This window comes from Dermacentor silvarum, chromosome 1, assembly GCF_013339745.2.
Source record: "Dermacentor silvarum isolate Dsil-2018 chromosome 1, BIME_Dsil_1.4, whole genome shotgun sequence".
Classification (NCBI taxonomy): Eukaryota; Metazoa; Arthropoda; class Arachnida; order Ixodida; family Ixodidae; genus Dermacentor; species Dermacentor silvarum.
Window position 1 is genome coordinate 376,073,758 of NC_051154.1, and position 19,234 is coordinate 376,092,991.

At 47.0% G+C, this 19,234-nt stretch overlaps 1 protein-coding gene across 2 annotated transcripts in view; it reads left to right on the top strand.

The window, feature by feature from the left end:
* LOC119437472 (uncharacterized) overlaps positions 1-19,234 on the top strand; it is a 258,469-nt gene that overhangs the window by 104,258 nt on the left and 134,977 nt on the right. For both annotated transcript variants that reach the window (XM_049660595.1, XM_049660594.1), the window contains exon 2: positions 14,254-14,307. The gene's annotated coding sequence lies outside the window, so the exon portion shown is untranslated. The remainder of the gene's footprint in view (positions 1-14,253; positions 14,308-19,234) is intronic.

A 19,234-nucleotide genomic window follows, 5' to 3' on the forward strand; every position in this document is an offset into this window, starting at 1 on the left:
GCGCACACACCTGTCACCTGCGAGAGTAGCAAGTGAGATCGCTACACGTGCGTGAGATCGCACATAGCGATTGAGCCATTTGCCTACGGGGAGGGGGGGTGCTCAGCACTGCATGGTACATAACGGGCTTTGCCTTTGCCAAAAACTGTCATAGATGGCCTCAAACAGGGATGGTGATCAGGTATGACAACCAAACAAAAACAATGTAAAGTCTTACTCGTTCAAAGGTTACATCTGGGACCTCGGTACGCACACGAGTGTTACGCGAAATGAGACCCCACCCCTTTTTTTCCCCTTTTTTTGTTTTTGCTGCGAGAAATGTGAAAAATCAACTTTGACACACTGCGCGCCGACCCGCTTTGCTTAGCCGTCAACTGCGATGTAAGTTCTCAAAGCCAAGGGTCCGATAATTCCAGACAATGTCTTCATCGTTGGGGCTTTCTTTCGGAGGAACTCGTATACCGGCTTCCTCTGTAGCCCCATCAAACTTTCAGGTGGTTGTGAAACATAGTTGTAAGTAGCCAATTACATATGAATAAGTACTCGTAATCAGTTACATTCTTTGGTAGTTTTGTAAATAATGGATTACTCGGTAACGCTAACTGTAATTCAGTTACATTTTGCAGTCACCAATTATAAACAACCATGGCCCGCATTCTCAAAAGCGTCTTACGCTAGCATTGCTCGTAAGAGAAAATTACAGCCAATCCGGATGCCAGACATATCATTAACGAAGCCGGTCGGCGAATGGCAATAGAGCTGTTGCGAACGAAAAGCTTTGTGAATTCGGCCCCAGTTACTATATTGACGCGACAAGGCTCAATAGCGATGGCCACTTCGGATGGTGATGCCAGGAAATCACCTACGGCCGAGTTTTTCATCTCTGCGTTGCCCCTACCGGGAGCGCCTTCTCCGAGCGACCGCCACGACGAAGCGCTGTGTCTCATAGTTGACCCAGACGCGAGCACACCGACATTTTACTGAGTAACCGTAATCTTGAGCGCACAGTGTTCGTGCGGTACAACATCGCTACACTACTCTGTGGTGCACGGTATCTTAAAAAAAAACAAAGAAAGAGGAAAGGTAACCGAGGAAAGATGACCAACGAAAACTGCGTAAAGCAATTGTTAGTGAAGATAATATGAGCAGGGCTGCAGAGGGCGCATTGAAAAGACCAGGCCAAACGTAACGTAAAAGTAATCTATTGCATTTTGGTCAATTATACTTTCATAGGGCAGTAATTGGTCACTGTAATAATTTACACTTTTAAATGAAGTAATTGTAATTGTAATCGATTACTTTTTTGTGTACTGTGTACAAGTCTGATGGCAAAGCTCTCACTCCAGAAAGGCGCTTTGCGTAACGCGCGTGTGCGGAACTTAGAGCACTGCATGGGCCGATTTTACATCGGGCTGCCCGCCCGAGCCTGACCAAAAGTTTTATGACGAGACCCGAGCCCGGCCCGGGCCCGGAAATAATCTACGTTACCCGCCCGGCCCGGCCCGCCACCCCTTTACCTTAAAGGCCCGAGCCCAGCCCGAACCCGGCCCGAGACCGAAAAAGACCACCGAGTGGCATTAAAAATAAAATAAAGAAGATAATGAAAGGAATTTATTCTTAAGGCATAAATACGTCATCATCAGCATATATATTTGTGTCCACTGCAGGACGAAGGTATCTCCCTGCGATCTCCAGTTACCCCTGTCTTGCGCTAGCTGATTCCAACTTGCGCCTGCGAATTTCTTAACTTCATCACCCCACCTAGTTTTCTGCCGACCTCGACTGAGCTTCCCTTCTCTTTGTATCCATCCTGTAACTCTAATGGTCCACCGGTTATCCATCCTACGCATTACATGACCTGCCCAGCTCGACTTTTCCCACTTAATGTCCACTAGAATGTCGGCTATCCCTGTTTATTCTCTGATCCACACTGCTCTGTTCCTGTCTCTTAACGTTAGGCCTAACATTTTTCGTTCCATCGCTCTTTGTGTGGCCCTTAACTTGTTCTCGAGATTCTTTGTTAACCTCCAAGTTTCTGTCCCGTATGTTAGCACCGGTAAAATGCAATGATTGTACACTTTTCTTTTCAACGACAGTGGTAATCTCCCAGTCAGGATTTGGCAATGCCTGCCGTATGCACTCCAGCCCAATTTTATTCTCTATCTCATGATCAGGGTCCCCTATGAGTAACTGACCTAGATAAACGTACTCCTTTACAGACTCTAGGCGCTGACTGGCGATCCTGAATTCTTGTTCCCTTGCCAGGCTATTGAACATTATCTTTGTCTTCTGCATATTAATCTTCAACCCCACTCTTACACTTTCTCGGTTAAGGTCCTCAAACATTTGCTGTAATTCGTCCCCATTGTTGCTGAATAGGACAATGTCATATGCAAACCGAAGGTTGCTGAGATATTCACCGTTGATTCTCACTCCTAAGCCTTCCCAGTCTAAAAGCTTCAATACTTCTTCTAAGCATGCAGTGACTAGCATTGGAGAGATTGTGTCTCCTTGCCTGACCCCTTTCTTGATAGGAAACTTTCTACTTTTCTTGTGGAGAACCAAGGTTGCTGTGCAATCCTTGTAGATATTTGCCAACATATTCACGTATGCATCCTGTACTCCTTGGTTACGTAATGCCTCTATGACTGCTGGTACCTCTACTGAATCGTCATATGCAATTATGAACACCATTCGAGCCGTCTGAACGCAAATACTAGCCTGCAAAGTAGTACGAATGACCCTGCCACGCAGTATCGCCAGCAGTTTCCAATGGCGCAACTTTTATGCAGCCCAATCCACTTCTATCGCCGCGTCGCCACAGTATTTTTCCACGTCGGGCGCCTCACTGCAAAGCATGCGCCGCCCCAGCCGCTCATCCCACTCAACCGTATTCTAGTACACTCTAGCTGAAGCGCAGCCACGTGAGCGCAGCGCATGGATGAAGTTCATGCAGAAAGAAAGGTTCTCGTTTCTCCATGGTGCAGCGTAATGTGCTGCTGCTATAGGCGGCTGGTTGAGAACATGCGTGCAATCATGTATGGACGCAGTGCCTTATTTCAGCCTCGTGACGAATTATCTTACCTTTCCAGTCATCGTTTTACCAATTCGCCTTTGAAGAATCAGCAAGTCGCGATCGCGCTTACACCGCGCTGAAAGCATCAATTACATTGATTTAGGTAAGGAATACAATGGAATCCTTTGATTTGAGGTGACTTCGGTCTTTCTGGACTTTTACATTCTGTTGCAACAGCGCAAAATACGACGGAAGAAGAAAAGGGAAGTACAGAGGAGTAGCACTGCTAGCTTCCAGCTGCGCCGGGGCAACAGGTTTTTCAGGGTCGAGACGCGCGAGGGTAACTCGCTGCACATTACATGCACACCACCAGAAAGTCCGAGCATGGCCCGGGCCCGCGTCGAATTACCCGAGCCCAGCCCAGGCCCGGGTCAAAACGCCCATGCCGTGCCCGAGCCCGGCCCGAGCCAGTGAAAAAACGGCCCTACCCGTCCCGAAACGGCCCATGGGCGGGGTCGCGCCCGGGCTTTCGGGTAAGCTCGAGCCCGTGCAGTGTTCTAGCGGAAATATCCAAATGATTATTTCTTAATTTAATTGCAGCACACCTGTAAAGAAATGTAATCATCTGATCTAGCCCGGGATTATGTGATGAATATATTTCAATGCTATTCCTTTTCACGCTTAGGCAAGGGTCCGTGTGGCACTTCATCGGCATTATCTGCGGGAGGATAAGAAATTAATAGAATCCATCGAAAGGAATCCCTACGTCATTACCCCGGCTGCCACCTATACATGAAGCCGGCCGCGCTTTCCACTAAGTGCAACGTGTCCCTTCCAGTGAGCGAAGTAGATGCTTACCATTTAGTATGAACTTGTGATGCTTGCAGGCATGAATGCTCCTGTATCATGCTGCAAGCTGACTTCCGCGACAGTGCCCCGACCAGCTATGATGGCTGGGTACATAAAATCAAATACCACAAAACGCTGCTTGAATTCATACACAGCACAGGTCTTACGCACACATACTGTATAATACTCACCAAACATTAAGCCTTAAGGCAAGGCTTCATCGCCATAAAAAAAAAATCTTTAAGCTATCTATCGGCACTGGCTGCATTATGAAAATCCACGACTGGATTATGAAAGTTTTCCTTGCGCAAAAAGCAATTTACGACTCGATTCTTAAAAAAAATTAATTCTGAGGTTTCACGCGCCAAAAACACGATCTAATTGTAGCTGTGAGGGGGGGACTCCGCATTAATTTTAACCACCTGGGGTTCTTTAACGTGCTCCGTAAATGTAAGTACACAAGTGCTTAGGAATTTCGCGCAAATCGAAATGCGGCCGCCGTGGTGGGTCTGTCGGGTATTTGACAGTGACTGTGCTGCATCTGGAACTCGCAACCACCACTTTTCTAGACTTTTGCTCGTAAGAGATCCGTCTAAAACGTTACGTTTCAAGTGAACTTGGTCATAAACTGACACTGAAACTGGCCTTACATGAACTTGAAAACGAAGCTATAGTAACCACACAACAAGCATTGGAACGGAGGAAAACTGGCGTATGATTAAAGTTAGGGATTAGAGAGCAAACACAGGTAGATCGTATTCTATAGTTGAGATTATAAGAACAAATGGGGTTGAGAAGGTGATTTATTGAATGAAACAAGTAACCGTTAGTCGGTTTCAGTAACAAAAAATAGGTGTAAACAAAAGGAAAACGTTGTCAAGGGTGGCGTAGGATTAGGGTGTTTTGATGAGATTAAATTTTTGAAAGATTCGGCGGACGCAGGATCAGGGTAACTGGAGATCTGAGAGATATACCTTAGTCGCGAAGTGAACCTAATTCTGATGGTAGAGAAACGCTAACATTAAGAAGAGCCTGAAAATTTAACCCGGTTGTATTTTTCAAAGCCAGGGCCTGAAACATACGGCAACGACACGGGCACGGATGTAGAGTATACAAAATTTAAGAATCTGTACATCACACAATGCAAAGTTATTCTCTGATTGCCTGTTCTGATTATTCTGAGAGTCACATATATGGCGCTATGACTTAGCGACTCATAACTCGTTCACAAATATGAAAGGACATATACCGACTGCACCGAATTTAACAGGAATACCGAACGTGTGAAAAAGAAGAACACAAAACCCGAGCGAACGAACCAAAGCGTTGCCTCCAATGGGAGTATGCAGCAGCCAAAGAATAAGCCATTTTCTAAGCAGGCGTAAAGTAATCTTCCCGTGTGACTTTTCATCGAGTCGTTAGCAGCTAGCCTGCAGGTTCTTCGCCGCTACTATAACGGCGTCAAAACAAAGGAACGGTTGTCACACACTTTAAGCAGATTTATGGCACTCGTTTTTTCTGGGCATGCACGCAAATCTTCCTCGAATATAAAAGTAGCCAAAACGCTCCGGCGCAAGAGAAACGAGCAAAGCCACCGCTGGTGAGACAAGGCCGGGGCCTCTTTGTCACCGCCGCCGACACCTCTACCGCTGACCTCTGCCCTCGCAACGGTCCAGATTGAAAAACGCCACTGCACTTTGGCCCCCCGCCCTGCAGTCAACAAACGTCCGCCGGCTTGGGCCGCAGACAAGAGAGCTCGCTTGTTCTCCGGGTGGCGTTTGGCATCGCGCTCAACGGCGCGACCTCGCAACGTCAGCCATGACACACGACAATCCCGTGGCCGTCGAGTGGGGAAGCGCGACAGCGAGTTTGTGCACTCCGCCGCGTCGTACGCGTCGTCCTACGCCGCTAGCTGGATCGTCAATCCTCGAAACGACCAACATGACCCTCTTCTCTCTTTCTCGTGAGACGTGAAAGCGGCGCTCGCTTGGCTCTTTATCATAAAGCCACTATCCTGCGTATACCGTTGCCTCGTTTTTACTTATACGCTGCTTTCGTCATCCCGTACGCCGCGGTGGAAGGAGGCGCAGAGAATTCGAGGGTAAAAGGAAATTCCTGGCGGACGGCCGCAGGACGCGTACGCCGAGAGTGGACAAGGAGAAATCTCGAAAAACGAGCAGCAGGTGTGAAAGACCGCGAAGACTGCACTCACGCTGATGGACGGAGGGCACTGCGTGCGAAGAGGCGTCCTCGAGGATCTCGAGACGAGCGACCGCGCGCGTGTCTTCCTGGTTTCTGAGAGTCATCAGTGTGTATATGCCCTGGCGGCGTCCTGATGACGAAATGGGTTCTCCTGTAGCTTCTCCGTACTTTTCTCTCTTCTGGCTTTGCAGTTTCTCGCAGGTTCGTGAGTTCGGTGAAGAGTATCCAGCAGTCTCTTTCTCTCGTCTCAAGAAGTTTACGAAGATACATACACGCACATCCGTGGTCATCATTTTTTATTCCTTTACTCCACGCGCACCAGAAAGCTAGCGGCGGGCAGATGTTCCGTACACCCTAGTTCGCGCAACAGACGATTAGTTGTCTGCTTGATGAAGCTTCTACCGCTTTTTCTTTCTCCTTTACTGTTGCGCCCGGTTGTTCGCGAGAAATTGCCCAGGGCCGCGCTACTTTTCGGTTTCCCTGACCTTTCTCAGGACTGGCCCCGCGCCGCTTGTTCAATTATTTCGCGCTGAACTTGCACTGTCACCCAGACGTTCTTACACCTATCTTTAGAATCCATTCAAGTATACACTCAGTTCTCCAGGCCCAGCTCACTCGCCCCAGCATCTTTCCCATGCCCGCCCGTGATTACTTTTCAGTGTCCAGGCGCCAAGCTTCTGCGCATACTTAGCTCTTATCATTCTCATCAGTGAAGTCAGACTATGTATAGCAAGCATTATTATCTTGGTGGCGCAGCTCAATGCACAACTTGGCGATTCTTGGCTGGGCTGTTGGCTGCTTCCTTTTGCTTTCTTTAATTTCCGCTCTTCTCCGGAGCATCTACCCTACAGACAGTCGTCACCTGTCACTAAGTTAGAGTTATATCTTGAAGTTAATGCTTGGTATTATTCTTAAACTCCATCCTTGAGGTCATCTGCATATGCGCTGACTGCGACACACTTTTTGCCGTTTTAGACAATTTTTTTTTCTTTAAGCTCAGAGCTCGAAGACGTATTTTCTTTACAAATGTCTCTTTTATTCAACACTTTCGGTATACGTATGTAACATAACCAGCAGTGGACATACAACAGAGTGTGCAGAGAAATGTGCACGATGCCTCATGTAAGATTGATAAACATTTATCTTCTATATTTAGTTATCAGCCATCCACCTCCGATGCGAATCAATGCAGTATGGATCCAGCCCAGTCGATCAGCTGGTTTCCATTTGAGAAACTCTGGTGTACCGTTAAATACGTAGCATCCACTCGACGTATCCTATATGTATGCAGCGGAAGCATTTAATGTTAGCTTGTCTGACTTAGTCTTGTGCGTCTTCTTCGTCCTTTTCTGCCTCGGTCCTGATCCGACTGGCCTAGAAAATTTATTTATCTTTATAGAACACCTTTAGCTCCAACCACTCACACAGACAATGGAGGACCTTATTTTCGCGCGGGACGCTGGATTTCCAGATGGGAGGTGTTTCGCCTGCTACACATTGAAGTTTCATGGAGAGACCGATTTCACTTGCGAGTGGCGCCATTTAGCAGTATTTGCTGATAGCCACCAATCGCTTGATGTTGTCAGACTGGACCTCCTGGAGTGTAGAGACCCTATCATTGCTCCGTTTCGCCGCCTTGTTCCTCTCCTCTCAGCAGCGTTAGTGATAAGTGACATCCTCAAGCTGCATGCAACTCGGTGAAATATTTAGGATGTGACCCACCAGCGCAGCAATTGCCGGCATCCCGCAGTGGCCGCATCCCCAAGGGATTGGAAAGCAAACATGTCGGTGAGCTTATATTTCAGCGTACCGTAAAGAATTCCAGGTGGTATTATTATTATTATTATTTGATTTGTACACATATACACACAAGGACACAAAGGGATTAAGGAGGGAGCAAGCTGACAACTGCCACCGAGAGGGGCACAACGCCTGCCTACTCCTACAGGAGGAGGGAATAGAGGAAATGAAAATATGAGAAAAGAAAAGAGGAAATAAAGAAATGACGGAGACACAGACAGGACAAAACAAAAACAAAACAAAAATAGAAATAACGTCTATAAACGGGAGGCCAAGTCAGTGTCCTTCAGAAAACTTAGCAGGGCTCGATGGGCCTGGTCACGTCTTGCAGCGCTCCCCCTTGGAAAAAGGCAATCGTCAAGGGTCGCACATGGCAGCCCCATAAGTCTGTACTCCTTAATTAGTAATGCGCGCGGCGCAACGAATGCGGGACACTCTAAAACGAGATGTTCAAGGGTCTCACAGGAGCCACAAAACGTACACGACGGGCTGTCCACACGTCCTTGTCGGTATAGGCGTTCGCGCACCAACACACACCCAACCCTTAACTTGTATAACAGTGCTCTAGCACGACGGGGCAGGCCTCGACCACGAACGCGTGGAGGGAACGATCCGTCTGCAACACGCCGGTCTGGGTGCTGCTTTAGGAGGTGTCGGCGTATCAGGAGACGGGCATTTTCAAATGTGCACGAAATGTCAGGGCAGTCACATTCATGGTGGGCACAGCTTGAAGCGAGGCGATCAGCCTCTTCATTTCCAGCGATGCCCACGTGCGAGGGTACCCACTGGGCAATGAGGGACACTCCACAGGAAGTAATTTTGCCGGAAGTTTCTTGGATACTGCACAACAATGGGCTATCGGCATCTTGTCTAAGTCTGCTGAGGGCAGCACGGGAGTCTGTAAGAATGACGACCTTCAAGGCGTTTAATTCTTCGTGTACGTATTTCAGAGCAACATCAATCGCTGCTAGTTCTGCAGTTGTTGATGAGGTTGGATGTAGTATTCTAAATACCCGTCTGATGCCAGTCGAAGGGCAGAAGAAAGCTGCAGAAGCGCCTTGCGCGTCGCTGTGTACAGATGCGTCCGTGAATACCTCAATATAACCTTCAAATTTTTCAAATAGGTGGGACTGGGCCAATTGAAATAGTGCCGGAACAGGCTGACTGGATTTGTTGTGTATTTCAGGAATTGTCAGATAAATGGGGAAGGAGCATTTGTTGCGCTTCTTCGGAGTTAGAAATTTATCCGGAACATTCCGTCCAGCGCGACATCTGCCGTAGCCCAAAGTTAAGTTCGGGGTATGAAGCCGAATGAATTAATAAATAAGCCAACCAATCAAGCAACCTTAAAATAAAACTTGGAACATGACATTTACCGACTGCGTCACAATTTATTAGACCTCTATGCACTTGCCAGCGCTAAGGGCGGGTCACCCATGTAATGGGGCTCCGACCGCACCCCGAATAGATACGGCGTGCGGTCAAAATGAACCCGTCTATACTGTAGTCACAGGGAGGCTTGATATGTGCCGTTTCTTTCGAAACAGTCATTTCTGTTTTCGCCTCAATGATTATCTTGACGATAAAGAACGCGCACCGAAGGCTCTATAATTACTGAATTTTTATTCTTGCGTGCGTTGTAACAGCATGCCTCCGTGATAGTAGTTAAATCGGAGTATGATATTTATTTTAAGACGATCAAGTTACTTTGCATATTTTCATTAGAGTAATTATTACAGCTAATTTTTTGCATTGAATAGCTGTTCATGCCGTGCTGACTGCTTTCACTTTAGGAACACGTATGCACGCAAAGCGCACAATATCAGCGACGCGAGAAAAACTTGCCTCGGCAGGGGCCGAAAGGAGCATTCCGCCGTAATTTAACCTCCCAGATCGTAAAACGCAGCAGAAATTAGTATACCTAGCTTCGACATCACCTCCGAGATCTCCGGCACTCCGTTTTACTTCACACTGAAGATCTCGAAGACCCATTCAGGCGTTTATGAGTTGCACCGCGTACGCTAGATGCGAGTGCCATGCTCCACGTCAATCGTTAGAGCTCAAACACACTTAAGCCGTACCTCGCCGCCATCGTCGGCGGCGTTAAAAAATTTGGCGATCGAGAATAGACCAAGGCACTATACGGAAGACATGCGAGAGGGTTGCTGTTCACTGTTTCAGATGTGAAGTTAGCTAAATGTTTGTGCCTTTCAGGGGAAAAAAATCACCACGTTCTTCATTATATTTAATCCGAAAAAAAATTTCGGGTGCTTTTATGCGAAGTCGAGCACCACAGGAAACAAGAAAAGGATACGAAAATTAAAAGGGGTATGAATTGGTGCATTAAAGGCGGTGAGCAGAGAGGAGGGTCAAAGGGGTTGTAAATCGACGCTAATCACCTCGTGAGCTCTCCAGGAACCGCTCTAAAACGCGTAAGGAATACTGTCCATTAAAATACGTTGCGCACTAGCTTGCTCGGGCGTTCGTGTATCCCTTTTAAAAGCGAATAGCATTATCTTGCTCTTTTCGGCGTTTTCGTGGTTAGTCGGTGGTCGAACTTGGCAAATAAAGCGTTCTTTCGGGCTATTCGCATACATTGACAATCATCGTCGATGGTTTCTGCACAATTTTCACCTCATTCTTGGCACTTTGCGGTATTTAGGTAGGTAGGATCCTGTCTCGCCTAGCTTTACTTAAAATAATGCGTGAACTTGTGTTGGAATAAAACCACTGGGGTCGAGCACAGCAGCTTGATGCTTTGAACATTAGGCCACGATCGCACGCATGCTTGGGTGCTATAACGTAAAGCTATTTCAAACCGTTTTGATTACAATTCTGCAACCAGCCCACCACGATTGGTCAAAACATTTTCGGGCCACTCCCAACTTCGCCTATCTGTCACGCAACGTCATGAAAGCCGCGATAGCTCCCCATCTGATATAACGTGTACTTACTGATTAGGCATGATCAAACCGCATAAAAGAAAATAATTATTCCTGATTCGACGAATTTTCACCATTAGCCCTCTGCTATTGGTCCAATGTTTTTGGGCTGCGCCCACTTCGCCTGTCTGTCACGCGACCTCACAAAACCGTGAAAACTCACCGCGTCAAAGTGACGTGTACGCGAAAAAAAAATGCATTATTATGCTGAACAAAACTGAAAATCTTTCTGAATAGCCACAGGCTGACTGCCCCTTTCCGAAAGGAATAGAAGATGGCTGCCCGCGGATCGCTCAGGCCCTCGCAACTCGCACCTGCCGGTGAGCATGTATTTATTTGCGCATGATAAGCATTTTTGCGTGGCAGTAAAACATTATCGAGCACTTTTGGCCTGCATACGAGATCGCTCTGCCAATTCTTCCTTGCTGAGAATCCCTTTTAGCGGCATTATTATCCCTCCGTTGCACGCCGCCGCGATTTTGGACCAGCCACCGCAAGCTAAGTAAGGCGAAGCGGAACAATCGGAGAAGCCGGCACCACCCTCTTCATGCGGTTATCTATTTTCACTGTGCTGGCTCGGCCCCATCGAAACCCTTTGCACAAGAGGGTGCTCCACGCCTCTTGTCAGCCAATTAGATAAGAAAGAGCGCTGAGTGTAGACAATGTAATTGGTTTTGAAAGCGAACAGCGGTGACCTCCTATAAACGAGGAGAGTGAGAGACAACGCTGCGGGTCACCGCCCGATGCTTGCGTCGGTGGTTACGTAAATTTGACGTCAGGAGTTGGGAATCAAGACATTTTGGAATCATTTTACGTTATAGCGCCCCTGGGCCGGTATTTTGTAGCGATTCCTTTCCGATCCTAATGCCTTTTTGCGCTTTTCGCGTTTGGTCAGTGGTCAGAGCGACTGTCCGCTCACGTTATCAACGGGATCAGCCGGCCGTGAACGGGGGATAATAAGACTAGTATAGAATAATTGCATCGCTACAAAATACCGGCCCTGGGTGGCTATAGCGTAAAATTATTCCAAACTCCTGACATCAAATTTCTGTAACCACCGACGCAAGCATCGGGCGGTGACCCGCAGCGTTGTCTGAACAACCCAATCAAACACTCTTCTCGTTTATAGGAGGTCACCTCTGTTCGCTTTCAAAAGCAATGTCATTGTCTATACTCAGTGGTTTTTCTTATCTAATTGGCTGACAAGAGGCGAGGAGGACGCTTTACTGGAGAGGGTTTTGATGGGGCCGAGCCTGCACAGTGAAAATAGATAACCGCATGAAGAGGTTGGTGCAGGCTTCACCGATTGGTCCGCTTCGCCTTACTTAGCTTTCGGTGGCTGGTCGAAAATCGTGGCGGCGTGCAACGGAAGGATCAGAATGCCGCTAAAACGGATCCTCAGCAAGGAAGAGTTGGCAGAGCGATGTCATATGCATGCCGAAAGGGCTCGATAACGTTTTACTGCCGCGCGAAAATATTTATCATGCGCAAATAAATACATGCTCACCGGCAGGTGCGAGTAGCGAGGTACTGAGCGATCGGAGGGCAGCCATCTTCGATTTCTTTCGGAACGGGGCAGTCAGTCTGTGGCTATTCAGGAAAAATTTCAGTTTTGTTCGGCATATTAATGCATTTTTTTTTCGCGTACACGTCACTCTGACGTGGCGAGTTTTAGCGGTTTTGTGAGGTCGCGTGACAGACAGGCGAAGTGGGCGCAACCCAAAAACATTGGACCAATAGCAGAGGGCTAAAGGTGAAAAGGCGTCGAATCAGGAATGATTATTTTTCGTTTGTGCGGTTTAATCATGCATATTCAGTAAGTACACGTTATATCAGATGGGGAGCTATCGCGGTTTTCGTGACGTTGCGTGACAGATAGGCGAAGTTGGGAGTGGCCCGAAAATGGTTTGACTAATCGTGGAGGCTGATTGCAGAAATTGGAATCAAAACAGTTTGGAATCATTTTACGTTATAACGCACCGGGCTGCGCCCCATCGAAACCATCTCCACTGGAGCGTGCTCTTCGCCTCTTGTCAGCCAAATAGATAACAAACACCTCTCAGTGCAGGCAATGTTAATCGTTTTGAAAGCGAACAAAGGTGACCGCGATTAGCGAGAAGAGTTTTTGATTGGGCTGTTCAGACAACGCTGCGGGTCACCGCTCGATGCTTGCGTCGGTGGTTACGTTACTTTTACGTCAGGAGATTGGAATAAAAACAGTTTGGGGAATAGCTTTACGTTATTGTCCCCTTGTCTCGTTCCAACACCAGCCAGCTCTTTGAAGCACTCGGTGCGTGCAGCCCGTGCCAATTTGTCGGCTTTTTTTCCTGTGACATGCTCACAAGCGCGTCGCTCGCGCTTTGAGGCGCCGTGTTGGACTGCGTTATCTCCGAGACCGGCCCACTTTGCCCAGTACATTCTTCGTAGCAGCTGCGTAGAAACGGCGCGACGTTGTGCACATTTCATGATTGTCCGAGGTAATGAAGTTTTAACATTTGTTCGTCGAAGCACAAATGGTCGTCTTAACATATACACCACATAAAATAACCATATGTACGTATATATACGACTGTACAACGCGTACTCGCTGAATACGTCGCAATCCGTGTTTATTTCGATTAAGCTCGTTCGCTACCTACGTATGCATCTCGTATGTAGAATCCAACAATTGTCATGCGGTAGGCGCGCCTCGAACGGGCGGCATAGAAATCGTGCCATGGCTGTCATAAGATCGTCTACAACGTAGTTGCCGTCGTGCCGCTGTCGTCACACACACACACACACGTGCGCTCGTGACCCACACACGACTGCTCGATTTACAGCAATACGTTGGTACACCTGGTATCGTTTTGCGGATCCCCAAACGATAGGTTTTGCTGGTGTCCGCGAAACGCTTAGCGTAACATAGATTCCCAAAGTGCGTGGAATCTTCGCATTTTATTCTGTCCTAAGGAATTCTGTCAGGGAGAGCGACTATCTGGTACTAACTTTTCTCAATGTCTTCAGGTGCATCACGTATCGCGCCAGTTGCAGCTATAGCCATTGCTCCGCGCGTGCTGTGTTGCGCAAAATATATTTAGGTGGCATTTTTTTGATCCGGTGGATGTCTCCTGTGCACTCCATGGTGTACAGGCTACGCATGGTGTTAAGCCTTTCGTTTCTTTTTTGTGCGAGAACTGCTATGTGTATCACTTTCATTTTCTTTAATTTTGAACACCTTGTTGGTGATCTCTTTTTTTTTTGCGTGTGGTGTTTGCTGATAACGATAGCAGAACCCAAAATGTCCCAAATTTCTGTGTTTTCTTCAAATAATAAGCAGCAAACCTTTTGACCAGCCTTTAAAGGAGCTGTGTTAAAGTTCAACAACTCGAGTGTTATGTACTAATGGAGCGCAACATTTCTGCATGTACAGCTCAACGACATCTATACTCTTTGATATTACAGGCTAAAGAGAAGAGGACTAGGAGCCAGGCACGGGTTCACAGACGTCGTAGTCAGGTGAGTGATCTGCTCTTGTGCACAAAATCAAAATAAGAAGTCTCTTCAACACCGATCTGTGCAAGTTGAGAAACCCACACCCACACCGCAAGGCATTTCGATCTGTGCATTTAATAACTTTTTAGTCACCTAGTCTTTTTAGTCAGCCACCCCAGTTCATTAACTAAATGGTTATACGCTCAGTGGTCATGTACAGTCAACTGAGATTGCGGTGGTGTATCAGTGCACGCCCTTATATCAGGAAACTTACTCGAGACATGTGCAGCCTTTGTCTCAAGTATGCCGGCTACTCCGCGTCCAGGAGATTTATTTCAAGTAGATACGTCTTGCAAACTCACCGGCTACAATTCGTAACTTGCAATATGTACCATATAGTAATTAATTAAGAAGTTAATTAGTGAATTCTTAGTGATTAGTTGAATATGTGTTTCGATTTCTCATGCATGTCCGCCTCTTCGAATAATTCTGTTCAAGGACAAGAATTATGCTACCTATGTGCCACAGGCGATTTTTTAAAATTCCGGAAAACTTGAAAATGATCACCCTGCATGGGCAAGTAAGCATGACACGCCACAAAGCTACGGCAAATAGCCCAGAACAGGGGTAAAAAGAGTAAATTGCGGCTGGCCTGAGTCAATGAAGAAATACGTTGGTCAGATGTCTCGTCACTGATGGCCAAAAGCGCCACAAGTACAGAAAAACTTACAATTTAAAAACGAGAGGCTAAATAAAGTTGCCTCTAAGAACAGAAGGTTGCGTCGATTCGCATGGCAGACACGTACACTGCGATAGACATTCATCAGGTGTGTTAAAAGGTGCTACTACATGGAAAATGATTGTGTTCTCTGGAATTTTTTGCTCAGTGACTTTGGTCGATTGTGGGTGTCTATTTTACTAGATTAAGGATGAGTGAATACCAGCGCTGTAGGAAAATATTCTTAGCAAACCACACACTAAGAAGAAAACGTACCCCGCTACTAGTTGCGCCGTATTTTTTTTTTTTTTTTATTTTATTTTGTGGGCTGTCTTTCAGGCTTGGAAAAAAACTTTTATGTAGCACGTACTGAGCAACAGAAAGCTGGATTGTGACTTTTTCAGGAGGGTCTACAATTTTCTTTAACGCTTTCACTCTGATTAAAATATTTAATGAAGTTGATTAATGAATGATAACTAATTGTGTAGTCAGGCGAAGTGCAAAAAGAAATATTGTGTAACTTGCTCTAAGGGACGCCAAACAACATTACCTCGGTTCTGTCCAGCTACGTGACACTTGCATATTTAAAAATTTCGGCACAAGCTACGTGTGACACATGGTAAATGTTAGGCATCTAGGCGATCTCTGAGACACCTTAAGAACTCCGTAGAGCCCTAAAAGAAATCAATGTAAGTGAATGGCGAGGTATTGCACAGTATTTGTATTCACTGCTAAGGCGACCCTTCCATTTGCTTGTGATGAGAAAATGGCTCGAAATGTTGACATCTCGCTGGAACTCTGCAAGTTAATGGAGAGTTTTAGAATATTGACCCCAAAGAAATACCGTCGAAGCCACTGCGCATGCTCGAGACGCAAACTGAGTTTTGGTTTTGCGTCGGGCACGCTGTTTCACCGATTTAGCGGGAGCCCTAAAAACTTTGCATCAACAAACATGACGGCACCCATCGAAGCGACGCTACAACCTAACTAGCACCAAACTGGGTTCGATAGTGGTAACGCGAGAAGTTCGTACGCTTGGACAAGTGACTGCGGTTATCGCTTTCTCTCAACTAACGTGTGCAATGAAGACTGATTCATTAGACGCCGCTGATTCCGAATTGATTGCCGCCTTCATGGCTCGTAGGCCTAACACTTGTAGAATAAATTAGTTGGTGAAGGCACGTAAGGTTGGTTACCCAAAACTAAGCACAACAAATCTCTTGCTGCTAATAGAATAACATCTAAATTGTAATTAAACGCGAACACATGAAAGTCAAAATTACTCTTCTTGTCATAAAATGCTATATTTTATTTGAATATTTATAATAGCTTACCTTTTACGCCGTTGTGGCGCTGCAAGCGCAAGACGCTATCCGCAAACGCAAAGCCTTATTCTAAAACTCCACTCCTGTGTGCCTCCAACGCTAACACCCGCAAAGCTCTTTGGGGCCCCTAACTATTGGAGCCGCTATTCTAAAACTCTCTAATGCCACATAGCAGGTTATAATAAATTTATGCACTTGCTTCAAGCACCGAAAATGCGGGATCGTTTGTTTTTCTTCCTTGTAGTGTGTTTTCATTATTACCATATTTTGCGATTTTTTCTCTCAGTCTCTTAAGTTAGAGGGCTTCCTCATTGGCCAGCTTTCGGGCGCCAGCCATTCATGATAGCTATCTGCGTAATGAGGAGACGATGGACACGACGATGGCCAATCGCGGATGGAAACATAAGCACGTTGCGATGTGGGCTTTGATTATTTTGAGCAGATAAGGGTAATTGTTTCATCACAGCGAAATTTGCTGGCGTGGGCGTGCTTCGGCGTCAGGGATGGTTAGGTAACAGGTACAGTCGCGATAACGTTTTGTTTTTTTTTTTTTTCGTTTAAAGCGATCACCTAAGTTTAATTCTAAGCAGAATAGTGCCCGACGTGTAGAAAAAGACCGCGAATCCTTCTTTTTAAACGTGCATTAAGAAATGAACAGAATAGCATCCCATATTAAATGTTTCTGTTTGCGCGCACTGTTTAGTACTACGAGTCCCATTATGAGCTTTTTATATCAACACGCCGTGTCTCACAATCGCTCAAGGGTGTTGGCTGCTTAAAAGCACGCACACACACACACACGTGTGTGTGTGTGTGTGCGACGTGCGTCCGAATACGTTTTGCTATAGTTTCGTTCCAGACTGACGGCGCTATTTGTTGTTCCCTATGATTTGAACCTCGCCGCTGTTATTGCCGTCTTCTGCTCAGCCGTTCCGTTTCTTGGGTCGCCTTCTTCCGCTGAGCGGAGCAGGAAAGAAAACGAAAAAGAGAACGACAACACTGTACAGTCGAAAGGTGTGCCATTACGATGTGTCCAGGCAAAATTTTGATGGATGGCCCAGAGGCACACGTTCCGGGCGGACGCTGCGTACGAGGGGGGTGACTATCACACGGTTATGCCGGGCTTTTGCCGCGGGCGCGCGGCACAAGTGCTCACGCTCGATACTGCACGGTTGTAGGGGGGTATATCTAACTCGTACGTACGCGTCCCACGAGAACGCTTGGGTTCTCACATGACGCGACTTCGTGCGCCTATGGACGTCGTTATTCTTGTCGCTGCGTGATTCTGTTGGCTTTCGCGGAGCCAGGCCTTACGCCCTCTGCGCTTATACGCGAAGCGGATCGACGCTTGTTACAATGTTTCCAGAGAGAAAGCGTGAACCAATCACGGCTCCCGCCCCAGGCCTCTTGTGGAGATGACAGGAAAGGGGATCACCGCATCATGTGATCAAGCATATGCTGAGTGCAGAGCTCTGCGATGCGGTGCTGCTCTTTGATGCCATTCCGACGGGACTGCGCGAACACGCGTGTATAGAGACGATACGGACGCCCAGATGCGGCCAAAGAAGATGGCGCTACTTGTCTGCGGCCTGGAAACCCTGCTAATATTGACCCTTTTCGCGGAGCAGTTTGTTTCAGAGAAACGAGATGGCGCTCACGGCGGCGCGCCATACCTCTCCTCAGCGACCGCGCACGAATACGAAACCATTACCGTTTCTGCCTTGCTTCTGTGTGATAAGCTGTCGGAAATGCAACTGAGTTTTCGCTAACACACTGTGCTCCAATCATGCTAGATTGGATCATGTGGATTGAAGACGTGTGCAGTAGTTGGCTGCAAAAATAGTGACTGACATGTTAAGGAATAGAATGAATCTGTGTGGCCAAGTTCGCGGACCGCTGCTGCAACTGTCCGAACGTGTTACCGGCACCACGTGATGTACGGCTTTCCTCGAGGATACAGAAATTTGCTCATCCGCCAGCCTTCTATCGCTAACCTTCAAAGAAAGGGCTTCATCCCCAGAACGTCGGCAAGAGTGAGTACCACTCGTTAAACAATGACAAAGGGTGTAGCGCCGCTTTCTGTCATAGTAAGTTTCGCGCACGTTATCTATACACATCTGTCCCAAATGGCACTCTATCGCCGACGTATCAAGAATAAGTGAATGGGCGCACACTTGAATATATATGCGCACTGTATACGCACAATAAATGACGGACTACACTGATGGCGCACGGACTAATGGTCGAAGTTGAATGTTTCGTGACGGTCCACAAGAGTAAGCGAGTTTCTAACTGTAATATACATGTGATACAAGGTATTACAATGTACAAAACAGCTACGTTTCAAGCCTTGTGCGTAGCAAGAACAAATCTATCGGAACTGAGCACAGCCGCGAGCGATGAGGCAGAAAATAATCAGATAGTGGCCGCACCGAGGAACTTCACTGAGTCAGATCTGACAAGCCACTGCTTCAAACTATTTGACGAATAAAGAACAAATAGCAAAACACACTAATCCTGACTGAATTCATGATCGGAATGCTTGGATAGCTTGGAATACATATTTAGCCCTGCTTTTAGAACAAGCACCATATACGCTGCTTGCGCCGTTTGGACATAGCTTAATCAGCTCCGAAAGCGTTTTTGCATGTTCTCTGAAGCTGTGATCAAAGCTTCGTGTCATCCACCTAGTCACCGTCTACGATATCTCCGAAAACAGAGGTTTTCTTAGCCGCGCCGGCGTCATACACTTCCATTGTAAACAAGGAGGCAACGGAGGCACTTGAGGCAAGCAATGGACACGTCATCACGTGATCAAACATGGCAGCGCCCACGGGATCGCCGCGAAAAGGGTCAATATATATGCATGCTGTATAAGTTGCGGTGAACCCTGCAGTTAGGCGGTAGA